Below are 9514 nucleotides of genomic sequence, written 5' to 3' on the forward strand. Positions count from 1 at the left end.
TTATAATAGTTATTTTTAATCCTAGTATATTTATTAACTTATTTTATATATGGCCAAGAAAATGATTATAAATTTCACTATTTTGAATACATTTAAGGTATTCTTGCATTATATGATCAAATTTTACAATCATTTTAATTAAATTTAAAAAAATTTCATTGTTAGCTGGATAAATCTTCTCATTTGTACCATGAAATATCAAATTATTTTTGCTAAATTTTTAACTATAACAATAATTCTTATTCATACATTTCTCCAATGCTATTTTTCCTTATTTATCTTATAAATTTTGATCAATGATTTTATTTTTAAGTAGTCTCATTTCAATATCAAATCAAATATAATTATTTATAATATGTTCATTGCTTATTTCATAATTTTTAAATTTGATATTAAAATTTTTTTAATCTACCTATTCTTCATTTACTAATTGAATTATAATTAATTTTTAACTAAATAATTTATAACAAAAGAAAAATATTTTATCTAATTCTTTGAATATATTAATCATCTTCTATCTTATTTTTTTCTATTTGATAATTTTTAAATGTGATGAACGATAGAAAACGTTTAAAATTTTCATCATTGCGAAAACATATATATAAATATATTTCTTTAATTGAATCTTTTTCAACTAATAATTTATTATATTTATATTTATATTTTTTTTCATTATACTGGATCATATATATTTTAAATAATAGTTTCATCAATATCAGTAAAACAATTTATCTTCCCAATTTATTAATTCAACTTCTTCTAAATTATTATTATCTTCTTAATTAATATTAATATTTGATGAATTAGATTTGTGATCATTAAAAAGTTCTTGATAGATTTCTTTTTTATTTTAAAATATTATCTTTTAGCAAAGATTAAATTAATTTTTTATATAAATTTTCAATTGATTTTTTTGAATTTTGATTTTTAGTATCAATAACAAATCTATTGAGTGCTCCTTTTCGAGATTGAATAAATATTTTAATATGTTTTACATATCTAGAATTATATTTTCTATTAGACATATTATATTCAAATAATCAAAAATATAGGTCCCTAGCATTTTATAAAAATAAAAATATTTAAAATTAAAGAAATAATAAAACTTGATTTATGTCATGTACTTTAATTTGACGATCGATGTGGCAAAAATCTGTTACCTCCACATGTTATGCGGGATAAAGTCATAAAGTTGGTCCATCTTAAATTAGGAAATACTAAGACCATTTCACTTAGAGAATAAAAAAAAATATTTTGAAATCTTTCTAAATTCGAATGAATATTTCAGAATATATCTTAAATGGATATTAATAACTATATAAAAGAGGGTTCATACCCATAGGTACAAGTATGCACAATCAACCTTAATTTTTTCAGTCTTTAAACTTCTTCCTTATACAAAATCCTAATTTGATAGTCAGAGTAGTTTATCGGGACTCACCTCAGCACCAGTCTAACTCTCTTTTTGAGTAATTTTCAGATTTTTTTGTCTTCTTCAACATAAACGGATACTTTCTAAGGGTTGTATTAGAGATCTTTGGGTTTCTTATGCGTTACATAGATTGGATCATGAAATGTATCACCACTACTTCTCGGTAGACATCAATGGAGGGATGCATAGATACTTTCGAGGAGCGAGAGACCTAAGGCAAGGAGATCCACTATTGTCGTTTCTTTTTAGCATATATCTTGAGGTATTCTTCAGGCTTCTTTGATAGGATTCCATATAGGCAAGGTTTCACCTCCTTCCAATGTGCGATGGGACTAGAGTCACTCATTTGAAGGTAATACTATCCTGCGTCGTGACTAACTGCAGTTTCTCGATTTATCTCCTCATAAATGATCGTCGAACCGACCGTGTGGAGCCACTAAGATGGCAGATTTCACCTTTTTGCAGAAGTAATTTGACCTATGTTGATGATCTATTAGTCTTCGCTAAAGGAAATGAGTCCACCATCACACACATAATAAACTCATTTGCGAATCTTTATCGCAGGTCTGATCAAAGTTTTTTTCTTCCCAAAACAGCAAAGTAAAAGGATTCCCAACCGCGGAAGAACCGAACTAAATGAATCAATCCATTTATGGTAGTCCAGCCGGCGTTGCAATCCATTCGTCTTGCTCCGTAGAACAACTGCGGGGGACCGAAGCAAGTGCCATGTTGGTCTCTGAATCCCATGCATCCACCCGGCGGAGAACAGGAATTGGGGGACCGGATTTGTCGGCGTCCTTCGTCGCGGAAGCTAACAATCAGTAGACAAGGAGCATGGGATTGCTTCCCTGGTGCGCCTCCCCATGCGTTCGCCTTGATTCCGCATCCCTATCGACAACGAGAAATGACGCCGACCTGCTTCCTCTAGCGCTCCATTCGGTGATCGGCGAATGATCCAAGGTGGGATTTTGTCGGATGAGAACGAGTCCGATCGCCGAGAACGGAATGCTTTGGATCTAAAGGACATGCTTTTCTGGAGTATTTCTTCGTATTTCACTTTGTCATCTTCTTTTTGACATCGAGTGTTCTAAGTAAGATTAGCAGAAGATTCATTAACCTGCTTGTTCAATTTGGAAGGGAATCAAGTTTCTGTTCTGGAGAGATTTGTTCTGCTAATCTTTCCTTTCAATTGTTCATTTCTTTTCCTTTCAGACTGGGAATCGTTTTCAAAAGCGTCGCCGCACCTTCCGCCATCATCATCTCCTCTCCCGAAAGGAAGGAACCGGAGGGAAAGATGGGAATACTTTAATCACTCGCCGGGCTCTTTACGGGGAATGGAAGCGTCTCCGTTCGAAGTTTGGTTTTGATTCCTCCTCGTCCCTTCATCTCTTCCTGAATCCTTGAGAGTGGTGTGTTGCGGAATGCCGAGGCATAATTCGGCTGATAACATTCTTGCTGATGGACATGGCAATGCCCGAGAGCTACTCGCCTCATCGTCTTCATCAAGTTCTTTCTCAAAGAACCTCTGTTTGAAGAGAAAAGTCTTGATCTCCAAGAAGAGGAGAGGTCATGTTGGATCACCACAATGCGTGGTCGGCTCTCATGAACAAACCCTAGTTCCAGTATCTGCAAGGAAGCTAGCCAATGCTCTTTGTTCACAGATCAACGCTTCACAAGCAAAATTCAACAATTCAAGGTGCGTCGGTGATGTTTCTTTGCATCAGCATGTAAGCAATCAGGCAAATCGCCCACAATCAGAAGTAAGTTATCTACTTTTTTTTTTTTTTTTTACTTTCTGTGTTAGCTTCCAAGAAGCTTAATATCTTGTTATCTTGTAGTTGTTTCTACCAATTGATCAAAGATATGGAATCAAGAAGAACAATAGTGTACCTGCTGAAATGTTGTGTAAAGCCGGTTTAAAGGAGGTGAGAAACTCTTCTGGATGTCTTTCTCTCGCGAAGAAAATAGTTTTATCATCCGAAGAAGTTAACCGAAACCGCGTAAAACTACGGAATTCATTTTAAATCTCTCTTTCACTTGGTTTAGGGTCTGGCTTCAATAGGCTCGCTTGTAGGAGGCAAGAAGCATCCAAATCAATTGCGGAGTAGTTTGATTGCTACAAAAAATCTCATGAAAATATTCATCCAGATTTGTCGATTGCATAAGCAGCCAGATTCTGCAATCTTTCTTGCTAGAGTTGTTTACTGTCAACTAAATCAGGCACTTGTGTCAGCTGATCAGCTCATCCATGAGAAAGAATCCGAGGTTAGTAAATATATCCATCTTTTGAACCAGTTCATGGGAGAAGATGAAACAAGAAAGAGAAAGAAACAAGAAGGAATAAGACTTGCTTTTGAGGGGCTTGAGACTGAAGGAAAATTAAGAAGAAGAGCTGAGCGTAAGAATGAAAAGCTCAGAGTTGAACTAAACAAAGTTAAATCTTCACTGGTAAAAGCATGTGAAGAGCTTGAAAGTGAGAGGAAGACGAGGGAAATGATTGAACAGGTCTGTGGTCAGTTGATTAAAGAAATTGGTGATGACAAGGCTGAAGTAGAAGAACTGAAGAGAGAATCTGTAGAAGCACGAGAAGAGCTGGAGAGGGAGAGACAAATGCTTCAGCTTGCAGATGAATTGCGTGAGGAAAGAGTTCAGATGAAGTTCTCTGAAGCCAAATATCAATATGAAGAGAAGAATGCAGCCGTTGACCAATTGAGGTGCCAGCTCGAGGAATTTCTAGTTGCTAAAAGAACAAAAGCGCAGAAAATCTGCCATGGGATGGTAGTTGTGGCGTGGACAAAAGAAGTAGCTTTGGTAAGCTAATTATGAGCAATAAAGAGCCAGATAGAGAAAATTATGAAGAGAATGTTGAGACTGAGTCAGAAGATAGTGATTTGCATTTGATTGAACTGAATTTGGACGACAACAATAACGATAGCTACTGCTGGCACCATGCTTCTGGTGATAAACTTGATTTGCCTAGCCAAAAACATGGTAGCATGAAATGTAAAAACTGGCACCTACCGACAAGTGTTCAGCATTCCGATAATAATCTTGACCAAGGAAGACAAAGTCACAATATTGGTATTGTGGACCAATCTGGGGAGAGATGCACATCAGTACAGGTTCCAGAGGAACAACACACTGAGGATTCAAGAATTGTTCTTCCTCTTACTCTACCAAATTCCACGAAAGAGTCAAGTAGACAACAAGCTTTGCAAAATAAGTTGGAGCAAGTTTGTCTAGCATCAAGGGTTTCTGAAATGTTGAAAGCTTTTAGAGATAGTGAATCAAAAGCAAGTTTGGGAAGCATGAAAAAGGTTCATTCCGAATTGCAATTGCCTATTCAGTAATTTATCAGTGACTGGAACGATCTGCATTGATTCTTTGCCTTCAAGAACCATTTTCATGTCGCAGATTGAGAAATAACTGTAATGATTTGTGAATCATTTCTTCTTCCACAAAGTTTGCCCTTCGATATAAGCAACTTTCCAGCTGCTTTGCAGGATCTCAACCAGTCGCTATCTTCAATTTAGTGACGATTGTTGGCTTCTATTTTTGTTATTTCAGTTCACTTCGAAAGAAAATTCTGACTGTAGTCTTTAAAAAATCGAGCGTACTTCCATTGTTTTTCTGAACAGATGTTAACTGCTGTTGCCATTCACACACTCATTTGGATTTCAAAAGTTGAAGTTCCATTAGAGTAATATTTTATCATGTTTGATTGGCTTAATCTTCAAATACTGAAGGTAATGCCATTTTCTGTACTCTCTAAATAGATGCTTCTTCTCTATCCATTTTTTTCTGAGTTAAAGATGTTTTTGCGTTTTAAAGAATAAATTAATTATTGGTGCAATTAGATTAATGTGCTTTGATACTTGAGCAATGTAATTGAATTGAGAGTTTAAATAACATTGATATGTCTACTAGATTAGAGTTGACTATATATTTAATATTTAATGAAGAGTAGATCTTATATTGACTCGACACTTGACAATGAAGAAATTCTGATGTGCGTTGGTAATAGAGAAGTCTAATCGGTGTTAGCAATTGAAAAAATTCAACAAGTATTACCAAGTGGACAGTTTAACATGTATTGATAGCAAGGTTGTCAAACTCGCGATTCCAGTGTCGACTCGGTTAGGGGTGCACAAACTCGTATCGTAAATTCGTATCGTAAACTCGTACGAGTTTACAGATAATCCAAAAAAGAGTTATAAAATGTCAAATAATATATTTTGATCATAACTTTATAAGAACAATCAATATTTCACATATCTAATAAAAAAGCATAAACATAGTTATCAACAACATGTTTTCACATATAAAAAAAGACTAAACATGAAAATTTAACATGAAAAGATATGAAATTTTCAAAATTTATGTTTCAACATCAAGTTACAAAATAACAAATTTAAAATTTTATACAAAAATAGTCCAATAGATACACCAAATAAGCTTCCATTGTCCAAATTTGATAAAAGGAAACATCAAACAAAGATTTCCTTTGTTTATCGAGTTTACCGAATTTGACCGAGTTGACTCGCGAGTTTACCGAGTTGACTCGCGAGTTTACGAGTTTACAAGGGGGCCCGATTTTAAGCTGATTCAACACGGAATTGAAATAATAGTTCGTAAACTCGTAAACTCGCCGAGTTGACTCGCGATTTTGACAACCTTGATTGATAGGTAAAAAGTTTAACCGATGTTGGTAGGTGAAAAGTCCAACAAAATATTAACATGTGAAAAGTCCAATAATTGTTAGCAATGGTGGAAAATCTAATCGGTGTTGATAGAGAAAAAAGTGCAATAAGAATTGACATTGAATGAAGTCCAAGTAAATTAAAATTAACTAAATATTTGACAAGTGGAAGTCATGCACAAGTCAAACGGACCTAAGGCTAAGTAAGTAGAAGTCTTAGTAGATCAAGGTAGATCTGTGATTAGGCAAGTGGAAGTTTTGATTGGTCAAAGTTAACATACCTTTGGCTATTAAATCTAAGTGAGATGATAATCTACGAATAACTTGTACTTTGAGTTTTGGTATACTTGACTTAAGTGACGACGGCCTTACAAATTTACCTAACTAAAGTGAGGATTCATGCTCACATAAGAACTTACAAAATCTTTTTATTCGGGATCAATCAACCTAGCTAATCGACTAATACTCAATTAGTCAATCAAATGTCCAAGTCAGATGATTGATCAATAATAGAAAACCTAAAAGAAAATTATTGATCTAATATCAACGAACTACAATGACCAAGTACCTATGAGGTACTATTCAATCAGTCAACTAATGATCCAAATTAGTAGACTAAAGTAGTCATTGCAATATAATGGACTATCAAAATCAAAATTAATAGTCAACTAAAGATATGACCTAATTGACTAATCACAAGCTAGAAAAGTTATTTGAAGGTTAAAAAGAGCTGAAGGGTGGTGTTGGCTATCTATGTAGGCTTATGGAGGCATGGGAAAGCTATTGAAATTTCATGTACTTAGTAATTCTAAGTTCAAGTGCTTTTGTCTTTCTTGCTCTTATTTGTATTACTCTTCTTCTCGTACTTAATTCCATATTCTTGTAAGAAGAGTATAAGAGATTTCTCCACCTGTAGTAGCTTACCAAGAAAGAGAAAAGATAGGGATTTTGTCAGAGGTGATCCCTTAAAAAAATCATAGATGGTAAAATAGAGATCGAGAGTTTTGAACTGCGTTAAAAGTTTATGTTTAGTTTGTCATGATTACTTTCTTTTATTCTTTGCATATCTCCATTACACTAATTTGTTTTATGGAATCAAACACACAAGCGAACGCTATCAACTCTATTATTATTTTCACTACTAACCATGATATCCACAATTGGTTCATTATTAACTTGAAAAAAGCTACTTGGACTTCCCAAATTTGTGGCTCCAAATTTGTAATTTAAGAACTTGCTCCTCTTTTAACTTGCAATTCTTGATTTTACTTTTCTCAACCAATTCAATACTAGAGACCCTTGTGCTTGCAAAGATCCTCATGAATGTTTATCATCTTATTCCACAATTCCTTGTCATTTAAGCACTCTCCAACTATACATAAAACTTCATCTAACACTACCTCATTTAAGATCTTCTTTGCCCTTTCATTAGGTTCATCTCTTTATTTATTCACTTGTCTATTTCTTCTTCTTGAAATTCTTCCTTTCTTATTCACATTTCATTGGATCTTTGAATCCTTTACTTGCGACCATATATACTTCAAAATTAGTTTGTAAGAAGTAATTCCACTCAAAGAATGAAATGTAAAGAAAATGATATGGAAGAGCTTGAGTTGAGATTTCAACCTTATCTAAGCCCTTGGAAGCTTTGAGCATAGTTAGCATGAGATTAGAAGAGATTTTAGAATGTCTTCGTGCAACCCATATAACCAACTTAAAACCCTCTTTGTGCAACTCATAACCAACTTAAAACCCTCCTAGGCTTATATAATAAATAATGTTAATGTAGTAATCAACTAGAAATTTCATCAAGTTGACTGCTCAAGCCTTCAACTAAATATTTATAGTCAATTATTGCTCAAACAAAAATATTTTATTCTCCAAACCCTTACTCCTAAATTTACTAAATTTTTCGGTCGACATGGATTGGATCTACTTGGAGTTCTCTCCTTCATTTGTCTTACCTCTCTCCCCTAAGCTTACACAAATTCCTTAGATCGAGCTCAGTCGCAAACTATGATTAGATAAGTGATCCCTTGGTTGAATGATTCATTCAAACCACTAGACTTCACCTTGTCAGGTCCTTTGGATGCACTAAGCCCTCCAAGTTTGTTTCATGTCATTCTTTGTCTTGTCTCCAAGTTCACCTTGTCACAAGCCTCCCTATAGTTCTTGTTGTCAAGCTTTCAATCCCTCGGGTGCACCATGCCCTCCAAACTTTCTCCATCTCATCCTTCATCCTACCTCCAAGTTTCACTTGTTATGATCCTCCAAACCATCGACTAGTAGTCGCTCCATACTTCCCATCCTAGGTTCAACTCACCAGATCTATGATCTCGCAAATGTATCAAGCTCCTCAAACTTGCTCCATGTCATCTTCTATCTTGACTCGTAGTTCATCTTGTTATAGACCTTTAAACCATCAAGTATAAATGATGTCACAATCACATCAAATTAACTCGGCCATATCAAGTCAAGACACTCCAAGAGTTATATGCACTCTATTAGGACCTTGCACACTTGATACATTCATCAGAAACACAAGATTAACCTATCTTAGTCCTTTTTCCAAACACATCAAAAAAACCTAATCGAACCTGATGACTTGAGAACAATATTGCATCAACAAGTTAAACAAACTCTCTCTCTCTACAATATTGTCCTTTCCAAATGCTTATAGTCATTGACAATTGTCTCTTAAAAAGCAACAACCTTCATCCCATAGTAGGTACACTCTAAATTCTAACTCACTTCTTAAAGAATTAGTGATCGAGGAGTACACTCGAGAGTAGAGAATGTTTCATGAAATTGAGGAGATTTGAAATGCCAAAAGATTGCTGTTCTATATGAGTTAAAGGATGCTTCAAGATGTTACATGGAATTGGTGTTTCTCAATTTCAAGAAACTTTATTCAATGGATGTTTGTTACAGAGGATGCCATCTTCCAACCACCACTTTCCAGTTTGTATGCATTGTTAGAGCCAAGGTACTCAAGACATGCCTAAATTTCCCTAAGGCAGCCATTTAAAAAGGATGATGGCAAAGCAGCAACAAGAGAAGAATAATGAACCAATCTAACAAAAATTAGAGCAAAGCACTTTTGTTAGATCGAAAGATAATATGCACCCAACATATGATCATTAAGTTTGAAAACAATAAATGATGCTTCGACTTCAAGAGTTGTTCAACAACAAATTGATTCAGTGTCAAGATTATACATTTCTCTGCGTTGTCAAGCAAAATGCCAGATCATGAACCCAAGAGGGGAAATACAACCAAAATGTTCATGGAGAGCAAGAGTGACATAAGTGTGCCAAAATGCTCATCTGTAAATCACATAATTGGTGTATATTCCAAGGATTCAGTTAACTCGACATTGACTG

At 34.5% G+C, this 9514-nt stretch overlaps 1 pseudogene; it reads left to right on the forward strand.

Moving 5' to 3' along the window:
- Positions 1-2853: 2853 nt before the first annotated feature.
- Positions 2854-5038, forward strand: LOC141844870 (uncharacterized; annotated as a pseudogene).
- Positions 5039-9514: the final 4476 nt, after the last annotated feature.

The sequence above is a fragment of the Curcuma longa genome, chromosome 14 (assembly GCF_044706935.1).
Source record: "Curcuma longa cultivar G26 ecotype Majalengka, Jawa Barat chromosome 14, ITB_CL_G26_1.1, whole genome shotgun sequence".
Classification (NCBI taxonomy): domain Eukaryota; kingdom Viridiplantae; phylum Streptophyta; class Magnoliopsida; order Zingiberales; family Zingiberaceae; genus Curcuma; species Curcuma longa.